We start from the raw sequence: 12,234 nt of genomic DNA, 5'->3' as shown, positions 1-12,234 counted from the left end.
GTAAGAGAGGTATAAAATCTACAATCCTGTGCTGTTTAGACACTCAATTTAACAGTGAAAATAAACAGTTCTTACATCCTTACTAACATTTAAGACCCAGCAAGAGGTGATACTTCTCCATTTTGATCCAGTCAGCTAGTGTTTTACAGTAGTTATCCCCAGTGCAGCTTGTTTTTTTCCATTCCTTCTTGCCCTGTGAGGTTTCAGCCAAAGATACTCCACATTCAACTGAGTCCACTTCAGAAGTTTTCACCTCTATTTGGAATTTAATATTTATCCTTAGGGGCAATCACCCAATTATGAGTTTAATTTATCCTGACTTAGAAACAAGCTCAGAATAAAATATAAGTTCTTGTCTAAACTTTATCCTACTATCCTCAATAGAGTTTGGAAGTTTCCATAGAGATGACATTTTCTCCTATGACTTCTACCAATTTCTAGTTTCAGCTGGATTGAAGAACAGCAAAAGCCATATGATAAAGGAAGCACTTTTTACAAAATTCTAGAAGTTTAGGTTCAATTTGTTTTAAGATTTAATTGGGTGACAAATCATCCCCAAACCAGCAAGCATTCACAGAACTATATCTAGATGAATTGAGTGAAGAAGATACAGTAAAGGATCTGTTCCTACAGCTCTTGGCAGAGAGCCTAACTGTAAAGGTTTTTCCCTGAGCCAGAGACAGAAGAGAGGATTCGTTTAGTTACACACACTCATAAGAGAATTTCATTCTAAAAAATAGCTTCCCCAATAAAAAATGTAGAGATTCTTACACACATAATATATGAAACACTAGATTTAGTATCTCCAATTATGATGCAGAAGTACTGTGGTAGTTGAGTAAAAAAAAAAAAAAACAAAATTGACTTCCTCCAAATTTAAGATAATAATAATATAATGCAGAGTAAAACATGGGAGACCTGAACAATGAAAATAGAAAATATAACATTATATTATGAAAACATTATGAAAATAGAATTCTAGATCTGAGCCATTGAAATACAGTTTCAAAAATGGCTGAAATGTCTTTCCAGTATAGATCTTTTCCATATTTAACCTTTTAGAAATACAAACAAATGGGAAATATATATATATATGTACAAAGTCTCTGTAAATGAGATTTTTTTTTTTTTTTCCTGAGAATTTCAAATTGTCGTGCTATTAAATCTGAAAATTTCCACATAGGTCCGGATCAAACTGAAAAACTTCAGAAAGTAGCAGTGAATATTCCAATGAGCTACAAAATCAAACCTTTAATGTCTATATGGAGAAGTCGAGTACATCCTGGTTAGAGACGGATAACATTTGGGAATATTTGTCAGTAATTTCTCATGGTTCAAAAACAGAAGGAGATTCTTCTAACATGAAATCTTGGCGTCACACTGATCATTAGGTATGAAGGTTTAGTGTGTGGTACCTACAAAGAATGATTATAAATCAGACCATAGGTCATACTGTACTGTTGTTATTAGTTTAATAAAGATATTTTAATGATAGTGAATTTATTTCACAAGCTGTCACTTAAACTTTTTGAAAGTCAGGATGAAAAATCAATGAACGAGTCAGGTTTGGCTTTCTAAAACACTGTATATAATTATATTTTATAATTTTCAACTTATAAACAGCTACAAATAAGAGAACTTACTGAAGTAAATTACTAAGAACACAGCAATATCACCTAAAATTAACATATAAAACAAAGCTACATTGAAATCATTTGATATTTCCCTAAGTGAGTCAGAGAGTTCAGCTGCACATAATTTTTTTTATGCATCAGGCATAGCGTGCTAAATGTTAATGATTACATTTTTAAGGGTTTAATGGTTACTATATTTCTAATGTAAGAAATAGCTGTTCTAATGGGAATGTACATACACTTTACTAGGCAGCTAGTTCCCCAGTTAAAGATATAAAAAAAGATTCAGAGTTCTTCAGGGAAAACCAGAGTTGTAAATGTATCAGGGTTAATTGTCTGAATTATTGGGACACTTTTTTCATGAGCTTAAGTTATTAAAATGGGAGGCATTGTGCAGTGAACTTTAGATTAATACATTTGTCTGAAAATACAAGCTGATTTTAGGCCAAAATAATTAATTTTAAAGATAGCTCTTATCAAAGAATTTTAAAACAGAGTAAGCATGAAATATTAAATTTCAGATTCTTTAAGAATTCTCTTCTGGAATGCTGACCTTCTGGCAAGCAAGAATACTCTGACTGGTAGGTTAGAAACTTCTTGAGCCATGAATACTTTTTCTTCTGTACTGTCAATAGATTTGGAGGAAACAAGGAGTCAGAGAGGAAGAGGAGAAAAGGAGAGGGAAAAGGGGATAAGAAAAAAAAAAAAAGGTATCTTTTCCACCTCACCCCCAAGATAATTCCAGAGGAATACATTGTTCAAGATGGACCTTTCTGTCTTTGCACACAAAATTAGGAATTTTTAGATTATTTTTCCAAGATGCCTTTAGTGTAAAAGGAAAGCTCTTTAATGTAAGGAAAATTTAAAGTTAAGATTGGCTCATAGTCAAGCACAAAAGGTTAAAAACAAATTCAGTTCATGTCTGACATCTCTTACCTGTTTCTCCCATTGCACAAATACACAGAGAAGATCTGTTTGGTGGTGATGTTACCTGCAAAAGTAACCCTTTTGCCAGTTACTGCAGAGGACAATCAGAATGTTGGAATAAGGATATTCATGTTCTCCTTGTTCTCCTTCCACAGTCTGAAATGGCATATCTGGTGATGGCTAAGGACTTCTTTGCGACTCCTAGTCCAACTTCCTTCCTTCTTTCCTTCCTCGCTTCCTTCCTTCCTTTCATTCTTTCATTCTCCAGCCCATTCTAATTTTTTTTTTTTTAAATTCTCAGTCCTATTCAAAAGGTATTTGAATGTCCCATCAGGAGCATTGCAAATGCTCTTCCAGACTTTAAGTACAGTCCATAAACAAGTGATCATACCATTTCTTACAGCTTCTTCTCTTATTGGTCATTCCCTTCATAAGCATGCAGGCTTATCCTCTCTACCATGCTAGTCCAAAGGTGTTTAAGCATCATTCATTAAGGTGTTTCTCCTTAATTTTAAGGCAAAACACTGACACTGACCAAAGTACACTGGTACTTGCCATCTACCTGAGTATTTCTGAAATCTAAGAACACTGTTAATCAACTCAATAATTTGCTAAGTACACCTACACAAGCTGTTCAAGGTGAAGTAGCAGAGTGAGTCTTTCTAGGATGAAATTTCTTTTCTTCATAGCAGTCTAGTAAGTAAGCCCCTGCCTGGGGCTGCCTTATATGTTGCTTTAACTGCATTTCTGGATAAAAGCTCTTATTTCTAAATTGCAATGATATATTGAGGCTTTGCTTGCCTAACCTTCTAAAGTAAAATTTCTCCCACAAAAAAGTAAGTTGGGACAAACAAAATGTTTCATTAGAAATTTCATTAGAAATATATTATTAGAAATTAGAAATATTAGAAACATTAGAAATATATTATATATATAAATATATAATTTTATTAGAAAATATTTTTTCTGTTGTCTTTTTAAAGTTTTATGGTCTGTAGCTTGTGTTCCTTTTTTTCCATAATATTGCCTGCAAGTCAACAGGGAAAATCTCCCTTAGCTCTCCTATCAGAGCTCTTTTGCCAGCTCTGAAGAGACCTGCACTAGCTAAAGCCAAGTGAACAGTGCTGAGAGGAGCTCAGCTCCCAGGAGTTACTCTGGAGCCTGAGCCAAAAAAAAAAGCTCCTCGTAGCCAAAGATGCAGTTTGTGAAGAGCACAAGTTAAAAGACACAGAGGGTCTGAGAAAGTATTTCAGTCTCTGAAATGACTCTCACTGATTTCAGTGGTCTTTGGACCAGATTAATTTTTTTTTTTTTGGTAAGAAAAACTAGAACTGAACAACAATAACAACAAATAAAACAAGAACAACAACAATAATAATAATAATAATTTCCAGAGCTCTTAGGCTGTAAAGACAGCCTGTTCACGGGGAAAAATACACTGAGAAATACTCTCAAACTGCTGCTATAATTCTCAGTCCTGTATCTTGTCTTGTAGATCTTACACTTTTGTTATGTATGTCTATTCATTTTTTTTTTTTTTGTATGTTAAAATTGGTAAACTCAGATGAATAGGGAAGGGGAAAAAACAAAACAAAACAAAAAACCAACCAACTAACCAACCAACCAAAACAAAACAAAAAAACATTAAGGGATTCTGTGAGAATGCCTTGAGGAAAAAAAAACAAACCAAAACAAAACAAAACACACTACTGACATAAGATGATTTCCTTCTCTTCAACAGAAAAATACAAGTGGAATGTAATGAAAGACATTAGACTTCCTAATGAAAATCCCTGTGCACAGCTCTTTGACAGAGATTGTAAATCCTTCCCATGGAGAATTGCTCCAATAATTATAATGAGTAGGAAAGATAACATAGTCCCATTGACTGGGTGTCTCAGCTCCCGTGTGTGGTCCATCCACACATGGGAACTTTGTTTTTTTTTAATCCTCCTGCTAATTGTTGTTTCTAACATAGATTTATGTGCAAGACACTTATCTGAAATTCTGAAATGACAGTCCATCAGGAGGCTCGTGGTCCATCCATCTCCCTCTAGAATAGACACAGACATGCAAACCATATCATGTGTCTCTACTTGCAGCTCTGAGTCCCTGGTATAGCGGTGCCTGCCAAGCAGCAGGCAAAAGAGGAGGTGTCCCAATTGTTTGTCTGAAAGCTTACTCAGAAGGCATGAACTCATGAACTCAACCCAATCACTCAACTCTACTGATTTTAGACTGTTCTCCTAATTTATCCTCTCTGAGGAATTTTGCTTCAACGAGGGAAAAAACAATTACTCCTCACTCCCCTCCCCCCTTTTTTTTGTTTTAATTTAAACAGCTGGAATCAAAGAGATGTGACACAAATTAGTTCTGAAAAATAAAACGGGTAAAAATACTACCCTTTCTCATTGTCAAATGAAGCTGACAAGGGACAACTATGTTAGGATGAGTCCCAGACCTGGGAAACTGTTCAATTATACATAAGTAAATTATATATGCAATTCACATCCTGGCAAAGCCATATATTAAAATGAGGTAATAGATGATAAAATTGATTCCTTAGGGTAAGACCGTATAATATTCAGAGAAAATGTAAAATACTGCTTTTGAAAATCATTTTTTAAGTAGGCTTGTATATTTATGGATAGCTATTCTTCAGCCCCCTGTCTTGTAACGTATTCTACAGGCATCTCTTGCAAATTTTCAACTTTACAAAAAATGCTTGTCTCCAAGGAGTACACTGCCAGCTATCATGTTTCTTTTCATAGGCACTGTATTAATCAAAGTTCAGGCAGAAATAATTCTGCTGCTTTCATTTATGCCCTTGAGAAATCAGGCTTTTGTGAGGCCCATACATTAGTCTCAGAAAAATCCCCTGCCACCTTCTGTCACCTTAGCTGTGCTTTCTTATCCTGCTTTCTTGAGCCTGTAGATGAAGGAGTCCCAACAGTTTCAGGGTCTAATCCCACCTGACTACATTGGACTGCTCAGGCTATGTCAGCCATCTTCTTTGCCTAATTAAATGAATATCACAGGGTCTAAAGTATTTGAAAGGAAGCCTTTAACTGCACTTAAGACAAAGCCTGAATGTCTATGTAATCCTAATGCAAGCAGAAATTAATTAGCATCAGTTGATACTGTGTGAATCACTTAACCAAATGATGTAAACTTGAAATAGGATTTTTCAGCCATCTTCAGGTGAATCACATTTCTAGTACCATTGAGTGAATACCTGGTTTAACCACGGGAGCAACATTTTTCTTCCAGAGCTCTGGCAACACCACAGTACATACCACATGGGTAAGTCCTCACAAAATCCCAGGCTAGCCTGCAGAAGTATGGTACTTAATTGAGCATCACATTTATCATTTTGCCACTTGCCTTTGAAACTTAAAATATGGCTATTTATTTTGCAACTGTGAAATGGTGAAAATTACTATCAGGTTGCTCTGTTCAGATATTTTTAATGAAAGAACATTGTAATGTTTACAGAACCATTGAATTTGAAAGTTCTACTTCATAACAGTGCCAAGTATCATAAAATTTTTAAATAATAATAATAAAATAAAGTAAGGAAACTGGAAATATCAAGAAGTAAATACCGAAATGGATCCTGAAAGTCCTGAACACCTATTGGTCATCTTTCTAGAATAATCACCATAAGCTGATTTTAAGTACAGTAGCAGCCAATTTACAGGGAAACAAAATGCATGTGAGTGATACATGAACAGAATTTCCTCTTCTTAAGAAAACCTACTTTTGTTTCAAAGGCAATAAAGAGCAATAAAGCAAAACCACTTGATCTTTACCCAATTTTTAGACTCTTTTCTTCTTTGCCTTTTAAAATATATATGCTATTTATATTGCTTGTAATAAGGTCTTCACATGAGGTCCTGTCTACCTATATTTGTATGATAGCTAGCACAACAGGATTACCTAAGTTTATAATTGGGGCTTGTAAGAGCTGTGGGATTACACCAAAATAAATATTTATAATTGATTCTATTTCAGCAATGCCCCAGAAGCAATCCCTGTGCAAAGATCATATAAACAATTGAAACATTTTCAGTGAAGCTTATTAAGAAGATACCATAGGAAAAAATAACCACACGTGTACCAGTTACAGCAGTATCAAGAAAAATGAGGTGTAAACTCAAAGGCTCATTCAATCTATTAAAAGATAAGACCTGAACTCAGGTCTCCCAAATCCTCAGTGAATATCCTTATCATCAAGCTACTGCTGCATTGGTAAAGCTGTAGGACATTTCAGCTGATGTGTTTCTACTTTAAATAACTAATACACTCATCAGGTCTGAAAGAGTTCAGTGAAGCAATTTCTAGTTTTCATCAGGCAGAAGAAAGACTGGGCAGCCTCCCTGGGTGAGTGCTATAATGATCACTGTAGTGATAGTCACTGAACCAAGGACCAGTTTTAGACAGAAACCACTACTGAGTATCTAAGCAAGCCCAGACTAGAGTATGTTATAACTCTGTAGCCAAAGCAGATGCCTGAAAGATCTATAAATTATAAGTGTACTAATCAGAACAGAAATAATATTGGTTTCCATTCAACCCCATATAAGCATTTAAAATAGTGTAAGGAACATCAGTATGCAAGTATCTGGTAATGCGATAGTACAGTCAGAAACAGTGTGCAAGGACTTCATGTAAGTATGTAAGAAATGTGATCACCAAAATGCCAAGAGGCAGGACAGCCTCTTGATAAGGATGACTGTCAAAACCAAAACCCAAGAAAGCCATTGTAAGCAGCTGATGAAACCGCTCTTCTGGGAGAGTTCTTGTCTTGACCATTCCTACTGTGTAGCTTCAGCTCTGTGATATGTTATGCACTTAATCATTTATGATACAAGCATTAAAAAATGGTTAAAAACAGTTTTGTATATGTATTGATATGTTACATGATGGTTGAGATCTAACCACTGCCTTCAAGTATGCTGTTAGTGAGAGAGTTTAGCAAAAATGTATTTTCAAGTTTAAAACTAGCATGATTTTATCAGCTTTCCCTTCAAAGTACTCTCCACATCACTGATATAAATACAGGTATATACAGATACACATATATAAAAGTCTTCATATATTCAGTTGCAACAAATTTAATAGCACAAATTATTGTTTACAACTCATTAGTCAATTGACATTTGCTTTTTAAGCTCCAGTGAATGCTCTATATGACTTGGGCATTCAGTGCCTGCTCCTCTAAGCTTTAAGATCAAAATCAGCTCATCTCTTCAAGACGAAGATAGAACCCTCAGAATCTCTGAATTTGATGAGTGTTTTAGGTTTAGATGGCAAGGTTTTTGTAGTGGGGCAGCTGCAGGGGTGGCCTCTGTGAGAAGGGTCCAGAAGCTGTTCCACAGTAGAGAAGAGACAGTTCTAGACAGCTCCAAATAAGAGACTGCCACTGGCCAAACCTGAGCCAACAAGCGATGCTTGCTGTGCCCCTCAGAGAGCACACTGAAGAAAAGGAAAAAATGCTGTGAAACAGCAGACAGGGGAAAAGAGTCAGAAAATGTGAGAGGAACAGCCCTGCAGACACTGAGGTCAAAGAAGGAGTGGGAGGAGGTGTTTCATGCGCCAGAGCAAAGTTCCCCTGCAGCCCATGGAGAGGACTGTGGTGCAGCAAACTGACCTCTGTGCAGCCTGTGGTGTTCCACATTGGAGCAGATCTCCATGGTAGAGCAGGTGAATCTGATGTTGGAGAGGCCCCACAGGCGCAGGCCCCAGGCCAGAGCTGCAGCCCATGGAGAGGAGCCCACGCAGGAGCAGGGGGTTTGGGGGGAGCTGCTGCCTGTAGGGGACCCGTGCTGGAGCAGTTTGCTCCTGACTGATGGACCCTGTGGTACAGAGCTGTGTGGGAGCAGTTCTTGAGGAGCTGCTGCCTGTGGGAAGCCCACACAGGATCTGTTTGGGAAGGAAAGCATCACGTGGGACAGACTCCACATGGAGCAGGGGCAGAGAGTGACCGTGAGGGAGTGGCAGAGAAGTGTCAGGGACTGACCGCAGTCCCCATTCCTCATTCTCCTGTTCCGCTTGAGGGGTGGAGGTAGCAGAGGGTGGATGAGGGTAAGGTGGTTTTGTTTTTTTTTATAGGTCTTACTGCTCTAGCCTCTAACCAGTTATTAGTTGGCAATAAATTATATTAAACTGTCTTATGCTGAATCTGCTTTGCCTATCATGGTAATTGGTGAATGACCTCCCTGTTCTTATCTCAACCCAGGAGCTTTTTCATCATGTTTTTTTTCCCCATCCTTTCAAACAGGGGGAGTAAGAGAGCATTATGGTGGAGATTAGCTAGCCATCAGTGTGAAACCACTACAACAAACAGGTCACAGAGAAGATCACTGAGACAGTCTGGCTTCTAGCAATCACCATGCTTTGTCACAGAAAGGTGTTTTTTTTTTTTTTTTTTTTTTTTTTTTTTTTTTTTATGAAGAGTGTAGGTATGAAAATGGCGATTTTAGTTCCAAGAGTAACCAAAAAAAATTATTTTAAATTTATTTCTGAGACTGAAGTAAAGTGAAAAGAAATGCATCCAAACAAGTGAACCTTCTCCTCACATACTCTTTGAAAACATGGAAATATATGTCTGCAAATGTGACCTGCATGCTGAATAAATAGGAAAAAATTGGATGCCCTTTTTAAATGGATGCACCGGATAGCTCTCCAATATTGGATGTAAATGGCAGCAGTAAGTCTTTCAGGATATCAAGCATCACCTGCAAAACTTTGACCAGTTTATGACCAGCCTGCAAATGGAAGTATGAGAGCAGACAGGTTCAGAGTACTTATACTGCTGTACAGGAACTTATGAGATTTCCTTAATGAGTCCGTCAGTAAAAATGCAGTATTGCTCATGTCCAGGACCTGATTTTGCCACTTAGTATTGCACTTTGGATGTTCAAAGGGTTAGTTGCACATTGCCAGTGAAAGACTCATCTTCCAGGTTGCATTTGTGTTCTCAAGCACTAACACATAAAATGAACTTGCATATTTCTGTGACTACAAAGTGAGTTACTGGAGATAAACTCCGAATTTGGTGATAGAGGTGCACTTCCAAACCAACACTAGGGGAACTGCCAGGGACTGATTTATTCTTCAGGATATAACACAACTGCAGGACATGCAAACCGATGGCAAATTGCTTGTGTATTTGTCACAAGTATGTTGCTGTGAGACCAAAATATGCAACTCATTTCTACTCCTAATGTAAGTGATAATTACATAGCCTATGTTACTTTCACAATTCATCATCAGTTTAAATGACAGATCAGCTATCAACTTGCTCAGACAGCACTTCTTTAAATAAAAGCAAGTAGCATGCCACCTGCTGTTCCTCTGGAGTGTATCAAATATTAACACCCAGCAGGGAAGCTAGAGAAGTACTTCTAGCCTCCTTCAAGTAGCAATTGTATTCAGAATTCACAGTGAAAATCTGCCTCAAAATATGTGTGGATATTCAAATGAACACAACTGTATCAGCTTTGACAAAAAAGCTATAGAAAAAATAGGTGAACAAATTCAGCTCACTCCATGAATAAGGACCAAAACTGGTCTGGGCTGCCCATAATTATACGTCTGCTCAAAATAAAATGGGACATTAAACACTATATGAATTCTTCACAGTGGGTAACGATAGCTGTATGTTAAATATTGAATAAATAAACATCTGACTTTCAGGCTTATTTTTTAATGGAAGCATGTTTTCCAAAGCTATTCATGAAACCTTTATGTATGTTAGATACTTAAACCTCCTGGAAGTAAGAGTACTTTGAAAGCACAGCTCTTGACAAAGTTATTATGAGTCAGACCATTGAAAGGTCCTGTAAATCTCCATATTTGACAGACATGAAAACATTTTTTTAAGTAGTTACTTGAAGTCATATGAAAAACTTGGTGGAATCTGGCCTTGAGAAATAAAGCAACATAAGACCTGAGCCATATCCAGAGAATTAGGCCATATCACTTTTTCTGCAAAGGGCAATGAATTTTATAGTCCTATCCTTTCTTCTAAGCATTTCATCCCATATTTATGAATCATGGCTGTATTTATGAACCAATCAGCTGGTATCCTACCCTTCTTTCTTCTTTGCTAAAAAGTCCTTCTTTCATCTTTTAGTCACTACTCATGAGTAGTCCTAAATGCCAGCTGATGTTGTATTGACCAGACGTTGTTATTAAGAGTCATAGCTTACAACCATGGCAAATATTTTCATGTAATTGAGAATGGCCCCAGAGCACGTATAAAAAAAAAACAACATATCATGGAGTGAATGAATGCTGGCAATATTACACAGTACATACAGGTAAGAACTCAAAGATGGAAAGCAGGAGGGGAATGTCATTTGTCTAACATCAGGAAACTGCAGGCACCAGAAAACTTCAATTTAAATACACTTTGCCAGCCAGTCTTTATCTTCTGTTTAGTCAACTCTCAAGCTTAATGAAACCCTTTGACAGGGGTTTGTGGTAGGCATGATTTAAAGAGAAATCTCTCTTCTCTCTGTGTCTCTGCAGAGCTTTCATTTTTCTGGGTTGGCAGTGATCTGAGAATGTGAGCATGTTAGTGATAAATGAGTAATCCTTGTTGGCTTCTTGGTGTACCTGGAACTGCAGACCTTCAGATCCCACACAGTTTTCTATTATTCTTTCAGTTCATTTTCAACATTTTCAAGTTGCAAATGCCTCCATAGTTTGCTCTGGCAATTTGACATCTGGCAGAAGGGTGGACACTGTTTCCCTATAAATATCTCTTCTGATTTGGGAAATTCACACTTTTTTTTTTTTTTTCCCTGCAATTTATCCCAGGATATTTGAAGAGTTGGCTGATTTTGTCCTGAGAACTCACTCAATCTGGAGAGGTCCAAGTCGACTGGAAGTTGGAAAATGTCCCAGTTTTCCCAAGAAGGGTAAGAGTTGGCAATTACAGGCCTGACAGTCTCACTTTAGTACCTGGTAAAATTATGGAGAAGATTATTCTGGGAGTTATCGAAAAACATTTGTCATTGGCCATAGCCAACACAGGTTCATAAGGGGAAAGTCATGTTTTACTAACTTAATTTCATTTTATGACAAGATTACTCACCTAGCTGATAAAGGGAAGACAGTTGATGAAATCATTTTGGATTTCAGTGAAGCTTTCTTAACTGTTTCTCTCAGTATCCTTAGAATGAATCATAGAATGATAGAGTGGTTTGGGTTGGAAGGGACCTTAAAGAACATATAATTCCATCTACCCTGCCATGGGCAGAGACACCTCCTGCTAGACCAGGTTGCCCAAAGCCCCATCCTGCCTAGCCTTGAACACTTCTGGGATGTCACATTCATGGCTTCTCTGGGCAACCTGTGCCAGTGCCTCAGTACCATCATAATAAAGAATTTATTACTTACATCTAATCTAAATCTATCCCCCTTTATTTTAAAACCATTACTACTTGTCCTATACCTAGACTCTCCAATAAAATGTCCCTCCCCAGCTTTCCTGTAGATTCCCTTTAAGTACTGGAGGGTCACTATAACGTCTCACTGGAGCCTTCTCTTCTCCAGGCTGAACAACCCCAACTCTCTCATCTTGTCTTCATTGAAGAGAAGCTCTAGCTCCTTGATCATTCTAGTGGCCCTTCTCTGGAGTCGTTCTAATACTTCTAGTATT

General features: G+C 37.3%; 1 long non-coding RNA gene across 1 annotated transcript in view; it reads right to left on the bottom strand.

Annotated features, from left to right (window-relative positions):
• The window catches only part of LOC119717671 (uncharacterized), a 41,607-nt gene that overhangs the window by 1,256 nt on the left and 28,117 nt on the right, over nt 1-12,234 (bottom strand). The gene's annotated exons all lie outside the window — the stretch shown is intronic.

This window comes from Anas platyrhynchos, chromosome 8 (genome assembly GCF_047663525.1).
Source record: "Anas platyrhynchos isolate ZD024472 breed Pekin duck chromosome 8, IASCAAS_PekinDuck_T2T, whole genome shotgun sequence".
Lineage (NCBI taxonomy): Eukaryota > Metazoa > Chordata > Aves > Anseriformes > Anatidae > Anas > Anas platyrhynchos.
The sequence above is the reverse complement of the archived record's forward strand: the minus strand, read 5'-3'. Positions and strand labels throughout refer to the sequence as shown.